Below are 21,318 nucleotides of genomic sequence, written 5' to 3' on the forward strand. Positions count from 1 at the left end.
GTTGCCAACCGAGCGCACTGCTGCAGTTTATGTAATTGGGTAAGGTGTCGTCGATCCATCATAGAAGACTGTTTTTTTTTATCTTTTTAAATTTTATTTTTCCAGACTTCTATCTTCCGCGATTTCGAAAATGTGCTAGCTCCAAGTGCGTACGTGTCCGGGCACAAACGAAGAAAAGAAAACATATAACAAAGTGATATGTAAAGATAATCGATTTTGTTTCTGCTTGCGTACTTATTGTTTCGCCGACACATTCTGTGTGGCCGCGGGCATCTGAAAGTGCGTGACACTTATTAGCAAAGAAGTTCAGCGGCAATCCGGAAAATGGACGGAGTTTCACGAAAAGGAAACTACAGGCGGTGACAACATCACAATGCAGTGGCGAAAGCATCAGCAATGCACAATACAATACATCAATGACCGAGAGAGAATTGGTGTGGGCGAGTCAGCCAATATGACGTGCGCGATCGTGTCAGTGACGTCACTGCGCGCCGACGACGAACTTCTTTCAATGGATTATTTGCACTGACGTCATCGTGGCCGCTGTCTTCTCGGGGTGCTAGCACGTCGAGGAGCTGCGCGAACAAGGAGCGTATAGCAACGCTGGAAAACACGGTCATGCTCAGAAAGCAGAACAATGTATAGGCTCGATAACGGGGTGCACTGACGTCATCGTGGCCGGCCATGTTCGCGTACCGGCACGGCGAAAAGCTGCGTCCGTGACGTCACGGAAAAACTACGTTGGCGTCTCTCGAGAATTCCCGCTTTGCATTGCGGAAGCATGCGGAGTATATGCGGGTTTGCGGGCCCAGCATGTGCTGAATTCTGCGGTTGTCATTTGGTTTAGTCACGTGTGCCCCTGCCATGGTCGCGCATACGTGGCGACGTGATATATATATATAAAGCGCACGCTGCGAAGGAGTGTACTTGCTGTATTATTATTATATATGTACATTTTTTTTTTCGGGCGAATAGCGGGGATTGTTTTTAAAAGGTTCTCACAAACGTACACGGCCGATGGAGCGCAGCTTGTCGCATGTATGGTTCCTAGAATCGCCGCAATTGTTCGATTCGGCCACCTTTCTCATCACCGAAGCGTGCGGGATTCCGTTTACGCTTACGATGATCTTCGACGCTCGGGCCTGCAGATTAAAATGGGGTGAAAAATAAAAAAGGAAAAATAGGTTGAGCGGTGTTCGTATGGTCTGCAACACCGGAAGAAGCCAACCTTATACCGTGAGTTGAGGCCCGATAGGACGGGAAGGACGCCAAAGCAAAAGACGAGCGGATATATACGCTACATGTACCTCGCGTTTAGTTCCCGCATCAACTATTTATCAGCTATAAGCTCGTCGCGCACGTCGCGGAATTTGACGGCGTCTGCTCGCCGGTTTCATTTGTTATCGGTTGATTTGCTACCGTTAACGATAAGCCGCACTGCGTTGTACAAAAGCCGAAAACCCAATTTGGCAAACTTTCGAACGCTTTTACACAGCCGCAACGGCCCAAGAGAATGCACTATAATCTTCAAGTTCGTGACGTCACACTGACGTAGTGGTGCAAGGGGTTTAGGCGCGAAATTCGCACAATAGAACGTTGACCTTCCTCCTCTCTTTAAAAAAATCAGCCTGTTACCCTGAAATTACGAAAACAGAGTTCTGAAAGTATAAATTGTCGTCGATGTAAACCAGGGTCAACTCCGGCCAGAGCCGAAACAATTTTCTCTGGAAGCTGCTACGCGGTACCGCACTTTAGGGGGAAACGTTGCGTCTCTCGCTTCCGGCATGAAAGTGCATGTTTGTTGTCATTCGTTACTGTTCTCAGCGCGTCTTGTGTAAGTTGTAATGCACGGCACGTCGGTCCTTGAAGTCCGAAGGCGGCTCTTGTTCACACTCATCAAAGAAGGCGTGTGCTCACTAACGTTTGGGCTCCTTCCAAAGGGATAGGGCAGTTTTGATGCGTTGTTAGCCGGTTTTCCGCATTTGTTTCTTTTTATCAAGATTCTTGTAAAATCTATAGAGGGCCTGCTCCCTCTGTACGCGTGCTAGCTCCGCGCTGAACATTGCAAGATCCGTTTGATGAAATATGAATCCTTCCGCGACATTCTATTGCTTTTCTATCATCCACACCTCACGACTGGCTGACCCCGGTGATAATGTGAGTGAACCGGGCCACTCGGACCACTGACAAAGCGCTATGATACTTTTGTATAACCACTCAACACGTCGCCTTTTCTCTTTGCCGGTCGCCTTTTCAACAGAGATAGGGCCAAGATGCACACAATTATGGAACAATGTAGAAGTAGATTTCTCAAATGTCGCTTGCTTCCTAAACGCAATTTATCGTTCCTACACTCGTATTTAAGTAATTTAGCTTAGACCCCCGACTAGCCTTCGGCTATGGGCCAAACCAGTGTTGGCTATTTGTCACGTGTTCTAATCAAGAGAACGTGCAATAAAGAAAGAAAGCAAACCTCCTTCTGGCGCGGCAGTATAGGCGAGTACGTCTCGCATCCGCCTTGGCTTTTCGACATTCCCTATATTTTTCCCTTCAGGCACAGGAATTGCGTTTAAATTCAAGTTTCCGGCAGCTAGAAGAGAAATATCGGCCGCGGTCACATATTCATGCCGAGCACCAAGACCGCGTTCAAGTGTACACAAACAGATCATGCATGTGATCAAAGTTCTACCGCCGCGTTCGTGATTCCAGTTTACGGGCAACAAGCACCAAATTTCGCTGTCTGTCATGAGGTCACGATAATGTCGATGGCGCCATGGTCCGGCATATCGAGATCAAGGTAAATATCCTATAATTCTCTCTCTATTAAGCTTCATACTTTCAAAGTGTCGTCCTTTTACGTGCGAGAAGTAAGTGGTAGAGCTTATGCAACTTCTAAAATGTGTCAGTATACTACTTTACTACTCCTTACTAACAGTATGGCTCTCATACGTCAAGAAACTGCAGCACGCTACGCTGCCTAACAGAGCGACCGTAGTCTGCAAATTTTTGTAACAAACTGTACGTATATCTAATGAAGAAAGGGAGACGTACGCGTGTCCTGCATTGTGCGGTGTGAAAGTGACTCGTAGCGAGATAGTGATACAAATACCGAGAACTAGCTCTAGATTTAGACTTGTCATCTGACCCGTTTGTTCTGGCCTTTCTTTTTCTTTTTTTCTTGTCTCTGCCTACTCCTCGATTGTTCTGTCTCTATCTCTAAAGATGGTCGCCTTGACTTCAGCGCCAGCAGTGCGGCATTTGCAAGCGTCTGTACAGCATTTAACAAGTGCCTTTTGATGACTCTAGCGAGTAAGCGCCTTGGAATGCGCACTAAGTTCATCTGCTGGTTCGCGCCGGGCGAAGAACCAAGCTGCTGTGCGGAAGGTGCGAGAAATACTAGACGCGCGGTACCGGGTGAGAGGGCAGCGCTATAACGTCAAAGTGAAGACGAAACCCGTGCTGAAGCGGTTGTCTAAAGCCGAGACCGCACGTACGCGCGCCTGCCGCGCCTCGCGAGTAGTGGCAGTTTGCATCCACAAAGACGCGCGACAGCGCCATAGAATAAAGAACAACATTAGAGAAGGGAAACTGTACCTTCCACAGTGGTTCGAAAATAAGAAGCGGCAGCGCATGGAACTTAGTGGGGGGCCCGACAGATGGCGCTACTTAAACAGGAAGCGGAAATGTTTTTTTTTTTTTTTAAGTACAATATTCAATATGGCCGCTTTATACCGGTGCCGTACGCTGGGTACGCGCCGTGCTCGCCTCGCTGGCTTTGCGGCATGCCTCAGCTGCCGCGTTTTAATGGCCAGGAGACTAAAGAGCCTCTACTGACGCCCATACAAACAAGCCACAAGTGAGTGAACAGGACGTGCGACTTTATTGGCAGAAGAAAAGCAGTGCACCTTCTCATACAAGATCAGAAATAAAATTTGCATGTCGAGATGCGCTGAAACCATTAACGCGAGCTCGTAAACTGCTCACTTTCGTCGCCGCACATGGCGATCTGGTAACGAGCGACAATCAGTAGCGCAAGCAAATTGGGCAGTGCACCACCTGTTTGCATTAACAGTCGCCGTAACTTACATTGCGAAGCAATCAGGTGACGCAAGGCATCTGCTACCGCGACCAACACAGCGACATGGACTAAACGGCATTTTAGCGTTCCCGCCTTTCCAACCTGCACGTTTCTTTTTGTTCTTTCGGGGGCCGCTAATGTGTAACTCATAGTTGGTGCCCCACATTCTATCAATGTGGGCATCACCATTTTGCAGCCACTTTTGCAGGCCTTCCCACCTATGTGGCTATCAACTTCGGACCACGTAATAACGTGTGCTGTCTCCGCTCACGCCACATCACGGCCGATGAAGGCCCACAAGCATAATTTGCCGGCGGCTGCAGCAAGAAATGTCGAATGGAGAGAGCACCAATTACGGTGCATGTAAATTGGGAGTCTTTGTCGCTGTGTGCACTGCAGGAGCAGATGGTTACCTCGGGAGACTGTTGCCCATGCAGCTAACCAGGTCGCCACATCGAAGAAACATAACACGGCGACCATTATCAAATTAGACTCTGCATTCAATCACCGCATAAGGTTCAGACAATACACCGTACATTGGCTAAGATCCATATGACAACAGTGGGCATTCACGCACTACAAATTGCATACAGCTTATTCAGCTATACGACTTCAGGCACAGTGCTTGCCTACGTCGCACATGGTGGTCTAGTAACGAGTGACAACCAGCAGCACAAGCAGATTGGTCAGTGCCCCACCTGTTTACACTGACAGTCACCGTAACTTGTACTGCGAATCAATCGGGTGATGCAGGCACCTGCTGCCATAGCCAACACAGCGACATGAACTGCCCGGCATCCTAGTGTTACCTCCTTTCCTACATGCACGTTTCTTTTTGTTCTTTCGGTGGCCACTAATGTGTTGCTCACACTTGGTGCCCCACCTGCTCTCAATATGGATGTGGTCTGTTTTGTGGGAATCGCCATTTCGCAGCCACTTTTACAGGCCTTTACACCCATGTGGATATCAACTTCATACACTTCAAACCATGTAATCATGTATGATAGTCTCTGTTCACGCCAAATCACGGCCAAAGAAGGCCACAAGCACACTTTAGCCATGGCTGCAGCAGAAAAGGACAAACAGGGAGCACCATTAGCAGTACATGTAAACAGGGAGTTTGTGTCACTGTGCGGACTGCAGGAGCAGGTGCTTACCTCGAGAGGCCGTTGGCCAATGCAACTGAACAGGCTGCCACATCCCAGAAATGTAACACGGCAACCATGACCAAGTGGGACAACATTGAAACAAGATTATGCAATCAAATCACTTCAGCATACTCTAACATAATGCTCAATCTATACATTGGCACTATGCATTGGCTACGATCTACATGACAACAGTGAGCATACACGCACATGGGTTGCTTGTGGCACATTCAACCGTCCGACTGTAGGCATAGTGCTTGCCTTCGTCGCACACTGCAGTCTGGTAACGAGCAACAACCAGCAGCGCAAGCAGATTGGACAGTGTGTCCCACATGTTTGCACTGACAGTCGGCGTTGAATATGAGCAGCTTGCATTGCGAAGCAATCGGGTGACGCAAGCATCTGCTGCCACAGCCAACAGTGACATGGAGTGCCCGGCATTTTAGCGTTACCGCCTTTCCAACCTGCATGTTTCGTTTTGTTCTTTTGCATGCCACTAATGTGTAACTCACACTTGGTCCCCCACATTCTCTATATATGGGCATGGTCGGTTTTGTGAACATCACTATTTTGCAGTCACTTTTGCAGGCCTTTCCACACATGTGGATATCAACTTCATGCACTTAGAACCATGTAATTATGTATGAGAGTCTCCGTTGACACCAAATCATGGCCGAGGAAGACCACAAGCAAAATTTGCACACGGCAGCAGCAGGAAAGGACGGAACGGGGAGCACCAACCACGGTGTGCGTGTAAATTCGCAGTCTATGTCACTGTGCGGACTGTAGGAGCAGGTGCTTGCCTCGAGAGACTGTTTCCCAATGCAACTGACCAGGCTCCCACATATGAGAAACGTAACACGGTGACAAGTACCAAGTTGGACAGCGCCGAAACCAGATTCTGCAATCAATCACTTCAATGTAGCTTGCACAAAAACACAGGCTGTCGAGCAAGAATAGCAATCCTGAATGAGACTAGGAATTCAATATGGGAATGAGAAAGCTTGCATTCAAGAAAGAAGCCAATCTACCTTGCAAGCATTGAAAGCCAAAAACATTAACAAAAGTTAAAAGCTACATAGCACACAGTGTAAAGGTTAATGCAAGACACACGCCAATGCTGCATCAGCTATTTCAGGAGAGGAATTGCACATGGCAACATACACTAGAAAGAACTGCTACACATATGTTATGCTACTATACAGTGACTGGCATTAAGTATGAGCAAAGAATCGGTTGACCTTTATTGTTTGTATGAGGAATAGGAATGATCTCTAACAAAAGTGTGGAATGAAAAAGCTTGCATTCATTGAAACAAAATTATACTTGGCAAGAACTGGCAAGGCCAGGAAGCTCACTAAGGAAGGGCAAGCTGACAGAACACTCTTAGCCAGCGTCATCTGTGCTTGTTCAGAGGTTGCAGGTACATCTGAAGACAAATAATTTTTGTTGTTGAGGTACCTGGATGACTCTGCCAATATCCATGCTGGTGGAATGATGGCGTAGGCTCTTTTCACTCTTGAAACAGTCGTCCGTAGACTTGATATCTCATCCAAATAATTCTGGAATGGCTTCTTTGTTTGTGGTCTTGTGAATTCAGCTCCAGCCCCTTCCTGTTGGTGTAGATGGGGGCTCCCGTGATGACCAAGATGTACTTGGCACAGACTCTGTTGGGGCAGAACAATGGCACATGAGATACAGCAGAGATTATCCAAACTCATGTAGTGTTTTCTTTTATGTTCGAACTAATTATGCTGAACTGTAAACATGAACAAATGTTCATATTATCTGCTACAAACAACTGACATGTATCTCAAGACTAGCAAGCCAATACAGCATATATCAAGCATATTTATTTCTGAACCAGGTGTTGTTTACCTTGTAGTAGCAGCCAAAGTCCACACAATGACCTTGTTGTAGCAGGCAGCAGCTTCTGTTTAGTGCATGGAGTGTGTTGCTTTATACTGGTGCCATCCTCATTACTGCATGTCTGGAACAGAAATTTTGACTGCATCAGAAATTGAATAAGCACAATTTTGCAATATAAAATGCGTAAAGGTGCGACATATACATTGCAATGGTTTGTGACTACAAAACACATGCAAATGTACACTGTTTGTTCTAGGGTGCTTAAGCAGCATGGTAAATAAATATGGTTACTCTCCGTAAAATTGATGTCTGCGTAACTACAATGCATGTCAACAGCTTAAGTATTATTAAGATCACAAATAAGTACATTTGTGCGCTCGTTTATACACTAGAAGAGATCACACTGCTGATTTCACAAGCAAATAGATGAAAGACATGAAGCTATTAGAAATGATGCATTCTTTTTGTGCATGAACGTGATGCACCGCTTCACTACTGCAAAAATAGATGTCCTGAAGTAAGTCAAACTGAACAGCAAGAACATTTGGAACCAACAGGTACGAAATATGGGTGAATTATCATGTGTGCAACTGTTTAATACATTAAATTCAGTACTTTAGCTTCAGTTTATCAAAAGGTTATTCGGTTCTGTGAACGAAAGAAGTTGCCGGTGGACTCGAAAAAAAAAATATATTGATAAGGCAACTCAGTCACTTATGGCTACGGCTACAACGAGATGAAAAATGTGACGCGCGTTCCGATATCGTTTCTCTTCCGTGAATGTGTATATAATGATGGCCTCGCAACTGAAAGTTTATTTCGGAAACAGTAACGGAGGGTCCTGACTGCCCTTATACAATGCAGCATCTAGTTCGTTAAGTTAACGAGACGAATAAATGACATAGCGATTGAAGCAGTGATGTTAAACGACTCACCGGTATTGCTGTCCCCAGTTGCAGCAGGACCCGGCTCCCATTTCGATGCAGACGTGTTCCACATGGCTCACGACTGAAACCTAGCTTTCAGGCTTACACCTCAAATTAAATAACGCGAGACATCGAAGCGCAGTAAACTGGTGTTAGCACAAAATAACCAACCAATGTACGAACCAAGGAATCCGTACCTGCCGCGCACACGAAAATACCGGTAAAAATTTTAAATCCAGGCCAGAGGTCACGTGGGAGGTCGATGATGCTGAACGCTATTTTGCGTTTAAAATGACAAAAAACAACAAAGTTGGTAATAAAAAGTACAATGTGAAATTAGGAATTATAATTTTGTAGTCTTTATCATGCAATAAGAACGCTTTATTTACTGTTGAAGAAAGTTTGTAGGTTAAAATTGCGCTTACTACGGCGCCTCTAGCGGGAGATAATGTGCTCAACGGGGAACCTTTTTAATTGGTGTACTATGCCTGTTTCTTTAGCAGCGCCGCGCGGTCGATTTTTTCGCCCTCTGTGGCCATTTGTTGAACTTGAGAGTGTGCGGGCCCTGACAGCGCGTGCTCACTGGGCTCACTCACAGACGCCTTGGCAGGCGCCGCTTCGTACTTTGTTATCGGCAGTGTCTCAAAAGGTTTCGATATCTATAAACGTAATTGTTATATTTTTATAGCTGTTAGATCAGCGCAAAAAGGAAAGAAGAACCACTTTCTTGCATGATATAAATCTGCATCACCGAGAGTTGAACGTTTCGCGCCGTAGCTGCGTAGCCAGGCCCGCCGACGCGAGTCAGCGCAAGCGCACGATAACAGAGAGGAGGTGTTCCCCGAGATCGCGCCGCGTTTCGACGCGTGCGAGCCATGCCGCACCGTCTGTGTGGGCGCGTGAACGCGAGCTTGCGCGCGTCCGCAAGCGTGCGTGTGGTCTGGGCTTTAAAGCCACGACAGCAATAACGACAAACAGCGACAAGGGAGGAAGACGGAGCGTGCTTGACGCCAACTTCTTCCAAGTTTGAACTGTGTGTCGCAGTAGATGACTCAGTGATGCAAGATCGTTTTAGTGGATCGTATATCTCGCGCGTCCTAATATGGTTTCCCTGCCTCAAGAGAAAAAAAATAAAAATAAACGCACGGAAAATGTGTGCACACTTGAATGGTAAACTTGTGGCATGGATGTGCAACGTGCGAACAAGCTTATCCCAGCGAGGGGGAAAAAGAAAAATTTAATTATGGGGTTTTACGCGCCAAAATTACTTTCCGGTTATGAGGCACGCCGTAGTGGAGCACTCCGGAAATTTCGACCACCTGGGGTTTTTTAACGTGCAGCTATACCTAAGGACACGGGCGTTTTCGCCCCCATCGAAATTTTCCGCCGTGGCCGGGATTCGATCCGGCGACCTCGCGCTCAGCAGCCCGACACCATAGCCACTGAGCAACCACGCCGGGTTGAGGGGGGAAAAGAAAGAAACCTCTTCAGCGCCCCCCTTTTTGAGTATGACTATACTGCCTGTTCGTTATTAACGCTTAATAAAGTTTTTTTTTTTCCTTTCTTTTTTCAACATCGCCGATTTTTTTTTTTTTTTTTGTCTGGTAGATACCGTTCAGTAGGTTATGCGCTGGCCGGAGAGAATGCGATCGTGAAGCGCATCGTCCCATACTCGAGAAAAGTCCCGGAGATCGGGGCCATCGTCGGCTGAACCGATTGAAGTTGCTCGGCTGCTTATCCCCCTAGCTAGCTCTCTTTCTCGCAATCTATCCATGTTGTGCCCGTATTCACTTAGCGAGTGGATCGCCTTGCAGTGCGCGCGCCGAACTTATCGATCGGCACACCGGGCGTCGAGGAACAATGCGTCCCGCGAGCTGCGGCAGGCACTTTAACGCAACAAAAAAAAAAAAAAAAAGAAAAAAGAAAAAAAGGAACGGTAGCTCAGAAAGCTCTTCCGACGTTATGCAACTCGGGCGTGCCAGGAAGGCAGTGTTCCTGTGCCCTGCGTGTCTTGTCGATTGTTCTGTCACGTTTCGGTCGAGCCCCTGTCGGAAGTGTCCCTTCCAATTTAACTTCGCTGCCGTCTCCGCTTCGCCCGCCTTCGTTTGTATGGCCCGTATGGCGCTATAGTTCTTCGTTCTATTTCACGTTTCTTTTTTTCTTTTTTTTGTCGCCTACTACTTTTCGACAGCCACATGTCGACATCGTTGGCTGCGAGCTTTGAAAGTGAAAGGTTCGCGGAATGTCAAAGAGAAGGCACGAGGTGCCCTTTATAGTCTCGAGAAGCCGAGGAGATGGATTCCTCGGAAACTTCAATAAAAAAAGAAGAAAGAAAGAAAAAGTCAGCCCGTCAAGTGGTTTTTGCAGCTGCCAGTTACGCTGCAGCGAAAACCACGTGCGCACGTGCGCGTGGATTTTTTTTCCTTTCTTTATTTTTTTTTTAAACAGCCGTCGTCGCTCTGTCGGTGCAAGTGTACTTTTCGTGTGGAAGAAACCACCGGCTTAAAGGGACAGACAACCGCTCAGAACGTGAATGGAGATAACCCCGCTGATGGGAAGATTGCCTATCGTATTGGCTAAAACAAGCAACGTTTTTCTCATCAAATGTGGAGTTATATTTTTAATTATTCACAAAAATGTCGCGAAAAATGACCTTTGGCGCCCCACGCCACAAACGAAAACTTGAAGCTGCATAAGGGGCCTATCACGTGATCTTCAATACGCGGTTCCTGCTTTTTTTTATTGGTATTGAGATGCAGTACACCTTTTTCTGTTAAAAGAGTTGCCTAACAGTATGCAGATAGACCTTCGTTTGTAGTGAGCAGAAAAGTGGCGTTGCCTTCAACCGAGCTCAGGCAGTCACATTGAGAATGATTCAAACTAAATCTTATCCCACACCTTTTGTGCTTAACAAAATTGACCGGGATTTTCCCGCGGAATGTAAAAGTTGTGGACACACTCCGTGTCTGCTTGATCATATGTTCTGGCTGTGCCCCAACCAAAGGGCTTCGGATCTCAACAGTGAGGAGGACTGGAGTCGGCGCATATCCACGAAGTCCTCCAAGATCAACTCCGGGCCGTCCGGAGAGCTCACGACATCGGGAAAGCCTTTGGCCTACCGGTGCCTACGTGGGCGGAGCCACCGACTTAGCCTGGGGACTTGTGCCCTCGGACCCTAGTTTCTCTGGACTAAAATAAAGTTCTTGCCATGCCATGCGTTCGCCTTCGTTTTCGCCGAGTTGGCCTGGCTCGTCCCTCGACAGAACAACGATGACGGGAGCCAGCCAGCCAAGACGCAGGCGTGCACTTAGGAGGAAACGCGGGGCAAATATAAGAAAGGTCTGCACAGCAACGCAAACTTATTGTACCAGCTTTCTTATATTCAAAAGTGGCTGTAAAGGTCAGAATGTAGGTGGTCAACCTTAGTTGCAGTCACTCCTGTGAAAGCAGCACGATGGGCGGCTTTCACAATTTACGAGGCGGGCTATCGGCATCAGCCTCACTTCTCAGCGTTGCTTGGAAGAGGGACTCTTTCTTATTTAGAGGCTGCTCCCCAGATCGAAAAATTTTTCTTACAAGATATCCACGCGCTTTTGCAAATAACCGCTGCTGCTGTAAACACTACCGCTTTGCGTTGCGCCATGAGAAAGTAGGTCCTTCAAGATCGGTTGTCAGTCCCTTTAAGTGATTTATCATACGTTGCTTGAATAGTAAAGCGTACCTTGGTAAAGCGTATCTGTCTGAGCTGTCGGATATCTTTTTTTCGTTGTGATCAACCGTAACCCGTCGTAAACGTCCCTACAATTGCTTGGCGCTTGACTTCAATCAGTCAGTCAACCAGTAAATATATCTGTATTTGTCACGCGATTAGTACGTCAATGCATGTGTGCAGACAGGAGCCCTGTAACCCCGACTGCAAGAAAAAAAATGGCCGATGATTACGCTTCTTGATAATGCGATCTTTGAGCGCAGCTGCTGCCTTACTTCAACAACAGGCAACCGCATACAGAACACACAGTGCCGAACAGAGGCGGCTCTGCGTTTCGAATTGGGCAGCAGACACCGCGATCCGCCGTTTCGAGCCGGCGCGCCGGCGACGCTCCATTGCGTCATCTTATAGTGGGTCACCGCCGCGTAGGGGGGGGGGGGGGGACGAGATTAGCAGTTATTATTTAATGTTTCTTCTGAGGTCGGTTGAGGAAACGGGTGGACAACAGGGGTATTGAGTAGAGGTTACACACTCATTCATTCACAGACAGGCCTCAATGCGGCCACACAAGGTTGGGGTGGGAAGTAGAAGTAAGGGGACGAAACGCTATAACTGTCTTTCGAGTCACCGCAACGGCACTGCGCCAGGTAAGGGGAGGTATAGGGCGAGATTGGAGGCGGCAGAAGGACAGCCAGGCGCAAGCACTGCCAGAGGCGACAAATGCCACTGAGGAACGCGCCCCGCAAACGGGAAAGCGAGAGACACGGCTGAGAGTCGTACAGCCACGCGACGCGGAGACAGAGGAGCGGAGAACCGTAGATCACGCGTGAGGCGGCAAGGAGCGCCCGCCGCCGACACCGCGGCAGTGCCGCGACAGCGGGAGAAGGGACAGCGAAGGCAGTAGCGGTGGGACTCGCCGCAACGGCGCTGCGCGGAGAAAGGGGGCGAGAGGATAGGCGAGAACACGTGATCCGGTTTTGGAGGACAAGGGGAGAGCAAGACTTGCGCCGCGCCCGAGAGATGGCAGCAGAACCGCGCGCAGCTAAAACAGCGCGTTACCTTGGTTACGACGAGGCCGACGGCGAGGCTCAACGGCGACGCGAAACGAAGGAACGGGCGTCAGAGCTGCGCTCTAAAAAAAATTATACAAAATATTTTCGTGATGAATAATTAGTTGGCGGCGATGCGATATGTTTACATCTGCAGATGCGTGTAAGTGTAGCGCTGTGGTTCATTGAAATAAACGCTCCGTTTTATACGCGCTTTCGCTCAGCACTCTGTCAGCAGATGCCGCCATCAGCGCTCCTTTTCGCGTCTGCACTTTCCAGAATTGACTTACTCTCTACTCTTTGACGGAAAACACGATTGCGTAAAAAAAGAAAGAAATACAACAATAAAACAAAGGCTGACTCATGTTTGAAGCGGCTTGTACTGTGTCGTAATTCAGAGTGCTGATAGTGTGCTTATATGTAAGGCCACGTGATGTGCATGAAATCCAAAGCATTGAATGGTATCTCTTGCAACTCGGAAGGTGTGGCTCCAACTTATGCTTACTGAAGCATAATGGTTTCATAACGCAATGAGCGGATACCAGAGATGCATCGGCAAAAAGAAAAAAAGGCAGTGACAATTGACTCTTTTGAAGAAAGCAAACCGAGTCGGCCTTGAGGGAAGGTCTCACGCTAGGACCAAGGAGGATTTCAACGATTTGAGCAGTACGAGGCCGAGGAAGGCGTCAGCAAATTATGCTCTGCAGAGACCTGCCAGATGGAGTTGTAGAATCTAGAAGGGCCACGTGGCACCTCTCTGAATTAATGTTGGCAACCATGATGCGTGGTTATAGGCCTGCCGGTTAATTCGCATTCCATTGACCTGGAAACTTCGCGGCAGCATATTAAATTACTGTGGCAGTGATGTGGGTTTGGGTCCCAGAAACAAGACGAAGACAAGAACGAAGTTTTCGTCCAACTGCGAAGCTTATCCCCCTCCCCCGTGTCTTTCTTTTCTTTTTTCTGCCGCGTGAGCTACTGGTTCTTCTTCTGGTTATTTTTTTTTTTCATTGGCGATAGATTCGTGTAGATGTCAACTTTCCCTTTCATGAGCGCAGACTGATAAGCGAGGAAACTCATCAAAAGCAGCGACCCCCTTGTAGAAATGGGACACGCCTACGTAATCGTCTGAAAAAAGAAAAAAATAACAAGAGAACCGATTTGGCAAATGTGCTGCTACCTCAGTGTCTTGTCTCGAACGATGCCTTTCCCCCTAGCAGAAGGTCATTCCTGGCACAACTCCTCGTCATTTTATGTAATTTTATTTATTTTATATCTTTATGCGAGTCATTAACGTTCTAACGAACTACAATAACTTGAAACGGCCGGTGGTCAACATTTGTGAGTTTGCCTAATGGGTCTGCTTGTTGGCAGGCTGCAAAACCAAGTCAGTTAACTATTCATCGCATAATAAAATGGCATTTTATGTTACCTTTAAACTTTGTTTTCCGGAACTGTGCTTGTTTGTAGCCGTTATAGCTAAATAGGACGCGAATGGGACATGGTTATAAGGAAAGGAGGATCACATCAGCCTTTCCTTATGGCCTTGTCCGGTTCGCTCTCTTTTTTTCGCTTTTACGCTTTACTATAACTCGCCCGGCTGACGATCCTTCTTTTGTGCGTGTTTTTGTGTAGATGCTCTCTTCTGTAACTTTGCATGTGCTTGTGCTCCGATGCTTTACCCAATGTGGTTGATGGCTTTCTCGAGGTTTCGTTTCTTTATATTTGCCATGCGACTAGGGGTATCTTAATGACGACAATCTATACTTAAGCTTATATAATTAAACAGATATTGTGACACCCTGTCATCCACCGTCATGTTTCTGTATTTCTTTATTTTTTTCCAACCTTATTAAGCATTATTTTTTTAGAGTAATATTCATCACTCATAGACCTATAGCCCATGCATAAACGGAATTGAGTGTTTGTACCTACAATCCATTTAGTACGTGAACGACTGTGACGCAGTCCTTCACACCAGTGTATATATGCGTCGTTTGGTGAGCGGCACGGACAGAGGTAGATGGAACTCTCCGTTGCGGCGTCATTTTTATTAGTTTCATTGGCCTTTCCTTTCCCATGTTTCTTTCTTTATATTAGGTTAATAATTTATCCTTTCATTTTCTTCACAGCACAGACAAATTGAGCAATCGAGGTGCTCTCGATTCTAGTTTCTCCACAGCAACCCATGTGTAACGGAACAGAACAGAAATTGACTAGCAGAAAACACGTGTTTGCCAAACTTTCTACTCTCTCCTCTAGCTAAACCTAACTAGAATATATATGTTCACCAATGCGTACGCAGGCAGGCTGCCGTGTCTGCCGACCTTGACTGCATCGATGATGCACGTGCGCTTTGAAGCGGGCGGGCGGGCCGGAAACGGAGCTTCCGAGCTGCATGTTCATGACGTCAGCGCTCATTGCGCTGTGTCAAGGGCAAAAACCAGGAAGAGGAAGGCGCGTCCTTCTGGTGTCTCTAGGGCTGCGCCTCTCTCTCTCTCTCTCTCTCTCTCTCGCTCGCTCGTTGGCTCTGTCTTCTTTTTTTTTAATTCATCCTTTGTTTCTTTCTGCCTTGCGCTCAAAACGCGTGCTGCTGTGTGAGGTTTCCAGTTTCTTTTTTTTTTTTTTCTGCACCGAAATGGCTTGCATTTACGGAACTTATGTCGGCCGCTTGTGACGATCACGTGAATGCGCGATGCGGTTGCGCTTCCTTGATTCTGTTTCCCTTTCGCATTGTTCCTTGTTCGAGAACGTGAAGGTCGCGCACGTTGGCTGTAGTGTTTGCGGAGACAGTTGCTTGCGTGCGTGCTTTTACTTTCACTTTCTGCTATCGTCGCATAATTAGCAATCTAACTTGTCTACACATTTTCCTTAGATCATTATACGTCGTACGTTGTTACGAGGTCGTCGAGCTATCTGTTTAATTAACAAACGAGTGACCATCGTTATTGGTCTATTAGTTAAATAGTGTCTACAAGCTAAAAAAAGAATTCTTTTGTTTACATGTTTTGTCGCCAGCATCGCTCCAGCAGTGCTGGCTCACATTTCGCGTCAACTTCTTATCTGCAAAAGGTCATCTAAGCGAAGGTCAACATGCCAAACCAACCGTTTGACGCTATCACATTGTTGATGTCAAACAAATAAATGGCGGCACGGAACGCACACCGCTCAGAGCGAAGTTCTCCATGGCAACCGTCAGCTATACCCTACAGTTGTGGTACGGCTTTTATCTTCCGCCACTGGACGGCGCAAGCATGCGGCGAGCTCCTTAGTTGCCCGCGGACCACGGTGGCGCCGGCTGAAGTTGCGCGTTCGCTCAGAAGCGCAAAGATTTCCTTCGTTCCCCGCGCTCTGTGGGCAGTGGTTTGCATTTGGCGTGAACACATCGTGACTGTAGTGGTTAGGGTTTCTGCATTCATATAGAAGCATTTCGTAACCAAGGAGTACAGACCGCTTACGTAAATACATTGGAAAATATCTACAGAGGTTCTACAGCTACCTTAATTCTACACAAGAAAAGCAGGAACATACCTGTAAAGAAAGGGGTCAGACAAGCAGACACAGTCTCTCCAATACTATTCACTGCATGCTTGGAAGAAGTACTCAAGCTATTAAACTGGGAAGGCTTAGGAGTAAGGATCGACGGCGAATATCTCAGCGGCCTTCGGTTTGCCGATGACATTGTTCTATTCAGCAACAATGCAGACTGTAGGGATTGGGAGGTCAATCCCGCCGTTCGTAACCAGTTGTCAAGGTTGGAGTCGGGCATGAATTAGATGGTAGCTGGCCCATGCCGTCGTCCAACTTATCCACGCTGAGGACGTTGTTGAAGGGAAGGACTGCTTCTCATCGACAACCAGGAATATGGGTTTATTTACAGTATCTACATAAGGACGTTGCAGTTCATCAGTCTAGCATGACTGCGAGAGAAAGTACATTGAGCAGCCGCACAACAGCGGTTTATAAACACTCGGCCCTCCCTCGATCCCAAGGTGAGGGAAACGGCCGACCAGGCACCGTAGACGAGCCGCCTCTCTGCGGGAGGGCTTAAACACACACACACACACACACTTCCGCACAGGTTCATGGTCCCCACCGACGTCAGGCGGTCTTCGCAGAACTCGGGGCTTACGTCAGGAAAGGCACATCTTATTCCCCGAGCTGAGCCCCGCAGCGCGGCCGCCGGTTGTCCATTGTCTTGCGTCTTGAACGGCGCCTGGGAAGGGGCCTCCGAAGATGTTCCCTCGGCAACTCCCCCGCTCACAGCAGATCGGGTCGGCGCTGGCAGGTTACGTCACAAAGCCTGGTTCGTCGAACTCATCTCATCAATCCCGCGACGCAGAGTGGCGGACGGAGCGCATTGTCCCCCGCCCACAGTCGACTTAGTGACGCCGTAGCTAGAGGGTTGCGGTGGCGTTCCAGGAAAAGTTGACGCCGCTGTCGCAACTGGCTGGCAAAACTTGCAACTCAGCGGGCCGTTCTTAACAAGACGAGCTACAGCAAATGATTGAGCAGCTTAACAGAGAGAGTGTAAGAGTGAGGTTGAAGATTAATATGCAGAAGACAAAGATAATGATAAATAACCGGGCAAAGGAACAAGAGTTCAAGATCGCAAGTCAGCATCTAGAGTCTGTGGAGGAATACGTTTCCCTAGGTCAACTAATCACAGGAAACCCTGACCATGAGAAGGAAATTCACAGATGAATAAAAATGGGCTGGATCGCATACGGCAGGCATCGGGAGCTCCTGAATGGGAGCTTACTGTTATCATTGAAAAGGAAAGTATACAATCAGTGCATTTTACCGGTGCTGACATATGGGGCGGAGACTTGGAGACTGACAAAGAAGCTTGAGAACAAGTTAAGGACTTCTCAAAGAGTGATGGAACGAAGACTGCTAGGCATAACGTTAAGACACAGAAAGAGAGCGGTTTTGGATCAGAGAGCAAACGGGTATAGACGATATTCTAATAGACATTAATATAAAAAAATGGCGCTGGGCAGGTCATGTGATGCGCACATTGGATAAGCGTTGGACCATTAGGGTGACAGTATGGGTACCAATAGAAGGGAAGCGCAGTCGAGGACAGCAGAACACTAGGTGGAGCGGTGAAATTCGGAAATTCGCGGGCGCTAGTTGTAATCGGTTGGCGCAGGACAGTGGTAATCAGAGATCGCAGGGAGAGGCCTTAGTCCTGCAGTGGATATAAAACAGGCTGATGATGATGATGTAAAGCGCAATATTTTTCCCGCTTTGAGGCTCCGATGTTGAACGCATTAAAAGTGGAACGAACAAGCGCGTGTTTCGATTTCAATTTGTGGCCTATATCGTTCGCACCATGGGCGGGGGGGAGGGGGGGAGGAGGCGAGTCTTCGATCAAACATGCCGGCGAAGCCTCGACGCCTTCCTTTTGAGCCTTTCTGCGTTCAATATGAGCCACCCGCTGTGTGTGTGTGGGAGGGAGGGGGGGGGGGGGGCGTGTTGAGTGGCTGTGGCGTTATTGCGCCGCTAAGCCCGAGTACGCGCGGTCATCAAATCCCGGCAATGGCGTCGAGTGACCGATGCTGCCGATAACTGTGGCGTGGCAGCGTCAGATTCCGACGACGAAGTGTAAACGAAAAGAGTTCGTACTTAAATGAATCAGTGCAAAAAAAAAAGAAAAAAAAAACGCGGACTGTGGTGTCACCTCTAATGACGACCTAATGCTAATCCAGAGCTCCGAAAGCCTTTATCGCTTCGTCGCGGTGCCACCGTTGTCAACGACGGCCGTGACTCTCGGTTATACGAGGGCGGTGCACGGTTCGCTCGGGGGGCGGTGACAAGCGCGCGCGCTCACAGGTGGCCCTACGTCGCTGCGTTACGAAAGTCGCGGTGCCGAGGCTCCGGGCGAAGCGGTGCACGCGCGCTAACGGGTAGCGCGTTCTATTCGACGGAATGCGTGGCTGCTGCAATCGGCAGCGCTTTCGTCCGAGCGGCGCCCACCTGCCGTTCTATGAAACCGTGCGTAGCGCATACCTCGAAGGTGGTGTTGTGACACTCTTGTGAGGTGTCACGTGTGTGCGTGTGTGTCACGTGTGTGTGTGTACGTCTGTGCATGCGTGTGTGCGTGCGTGTCACGTGTGTGTGTGTGTACGTCTGTGCATGCGTGTGTGCGGAACAAAGGGGGGAAAAGGCAATCGACAAGATGTCGCAGCCACGTTTGAGGGATTTCTTAGACATTTTTTTTGTTCTTCCGGTAGTATCGTTAAGCGTTCCTGGCTTCCGATCACCGTGCTCCCGATACTAAAGCCGTGAAGACGTTGAGGGCCTCGTCCTTCTCGCACTCTACACTCTTAGACAAAGGTACACCCTTTGCAGTGTATATCTGACACCATAACGATACACTCTAAGAAGTTTACACCCTTTGAGTCGTATCTTGCCGCGCAAGAATAAACGTCATCTGTCTTCTCCGCATTTCCTTTCTTTAACGCTGCGAGCCCGGTACTTCCCAGTAACGAACGGCATGCGCGTTATCAGCATGACATGGCATTTCCAACAGGAAAGTAGCGGGCGCGGCGTCTTCAAGAAAGGAAACGCAAGCAAGGCAGATGACGATTATCGTTGTGTGGCAGAGATACACCCCAAAGGGTGTACCTTTGTCTAAGAGCGCGGTATTAGATGCACGGGTGGCTGGAGACGTGGTTCCCCGGACGTGTAGGTCCATCCGATTCGCCCGCATTTCGTGCGGCGTAAAATGCAGCGCAGAGCGCCGAAGCGCGGCGTTTGCAATTCTATCCACTACAGCCACACACATATTTTCTTCCCGCACTTCGGTGCTTTGGTCTGGAATTTTTTTACGCCATGAACGTCGACTTACTGGCGCGCAAATCGCTGTCCCAATTCGCGTGCACTTATTGAGCTATATATAGTTCGGGAGCTGTTTCACTTCTATATTGGTTTCACCGGTTCGACATGGCGACATATCTGCACGTTCCCATTCGTTGTACGCAGTGCAAGCTTTCTGCAGGATGGGTTCGCAGCCATTCCCTGCACTCGTCAGAGAGGGAGCGCCACGCTCGCGCAAGTGATGCCGTGCCTGTGCGGCACGAGCGAGAACTGTGGCACTGAAATGGCGGGGACTATACTTCTCGAAGTGCAGCGCGAATAAAATATACATTTTGCCATAGAAAGGACGTGCTCAGGCGGACTATATAGCTATGGTTGACAGTGCATCGTGCCTAATTGTTACCACTGGGCGGCGTGAGAAAGCTGTCCTTTGTCGGGCACAACCTGCGAAAGAGAGAGAGAGAGAGAGAGTGAGAGAGATAAGAAAGTTGTGTGAGTTTTGATAAAAACATTCTGTGGTCAGGAATGGTCATGGCGCAAGTGGGAAAACACTGACACCGACCGTAGCAAAATAGTTATGAGTAAGAAAATAAAGCTAGAAACTAAAATGCAAAATAAATTTTAATACCTGGGACCTGTGGGCATGCGCATATGGGAACCTTGCTCACGTCAGTGAATGTGCGCAATGATTGTCAACAAGGCTCACACGTGCGAGAAGTACTCCTTCTGTCTGTTTGTTTGTTTATTTGTTTGTTTCCGGGTTTATCATATAGTTTCTCTTTTTATAATCGAGAAATTCTTGCCCACCAGCTCACAACACTGTGCACGCGGCGAAGTTATCCTGCGTTTTTTGGATAACTTCGCCGAACGCACGGCCCGTGTCCCGGCCGCGGCAGGCGCGTTTCGATGGAGGTGCAATGCAAAAACGCCCGTGTCCCGTCCATTGGGCGCACGTTAATGGTCCCCTGTCGGTCAAAATTAATCCGGAGTCCCCCCACTACGGCGTTCCCCATGACCAAATCGTGGTTTTAACTCGTAAAACCACAGAATTCAATTCAATTCGAAACTTCATGGTGCCGTGGGAACTTGATTGATGAGCAGGAAGTTCAGTGTATAGGGAGAGAACATATATATACATCTGTTTAATAAAACTCAGAGATTTGCCTATAGGCACGCCTACATGTAATGTATTCCAGATGCAACAGGGCGACCAACGTAAATCGGTACGCATAAGCACACTGCAGATACACGACATACACAAAACACCATAACCAGCAGCGTAACAAACTAAAGATGCAGCAGATCCAACGAGCTGGAACTATACACAGAGAAGCTTTGTGTGAGTGCATAAAGAGTCGATACACGAGTTCGTGTATATTGAAGGTCTGCACAAAGTGACATGGAGGGCTGTATTCGGACATTACGGCCCCTGCCGCGCATGCGCGGAAGTGAGCGCCACCTGGTGGTGTTGCAAGGAGCCCAGCGGCCAGCAGCGGTGACGTCGCGCACGTGCTTCACTGTGATTGGTTGGCCTATTCGGCGACAGAACAGCTACGCAGCTGCCACGGTCACGAAGACCCGGCTATGTTCGCAAAGAAAAGCTTGGCTTTTAATAAAGCATCCATGGCCTCCGAACCCTAGACCGTCGAGTTCGTTCCAGCCAGTCAGTCGTTGCAGAGACAGCAACTCTGAAATACTGCTTCGTTCTTCATCT

At 48.2% G+C, this 21,318-nt stretch overlaps 1 protein-coding gene and 1 long non-coding RNA gene across 2 annotated transcripts in view; one reads left to right on the forward strand and one right to left on the reverse strand.

Annotated features, from left to right (window-relative positions):
• Nucleotides 1–21,318, forward strand: part of LOC126546882 (transducin beta-like protein 2) — a 282,624-nt gene that overhangs the window by 199,673 nt on the left and 61,633 nt on the right. The gene's annotated exons all lie outside the window — the stretch shown is intronic.
• Nucleotides 5,181–8,284, reverse strand: LOC140216722 (uncharacterized). The gene is made up of 3 exons (XR_011893387.1): nt 8,031–8,284; nt 7,105–7,216; nt 5,181–6,893 (listed from the first exon to the last, which is right to left on the reverse strand). It is a non-coding gene; the product is annotated as an uncharacterized lncRNA (long non-coding RNA).

The sequence above is a fragment of the Dermacentor andersoni genome, chromosome 3 (genome assembly GCF_023375885.2).
Source record: "Dermacentor andersoni chromosome 3, qqDerAnde1_hic_scaffold, whole genome shotgun sequence".
Classification (NCBI taxonomy): Eukaryota; Metazoa; Arthropoda; class Arachnida; order Ixodida; family Ixodidae; genus Dermacentor; species Dermacentor andersoni.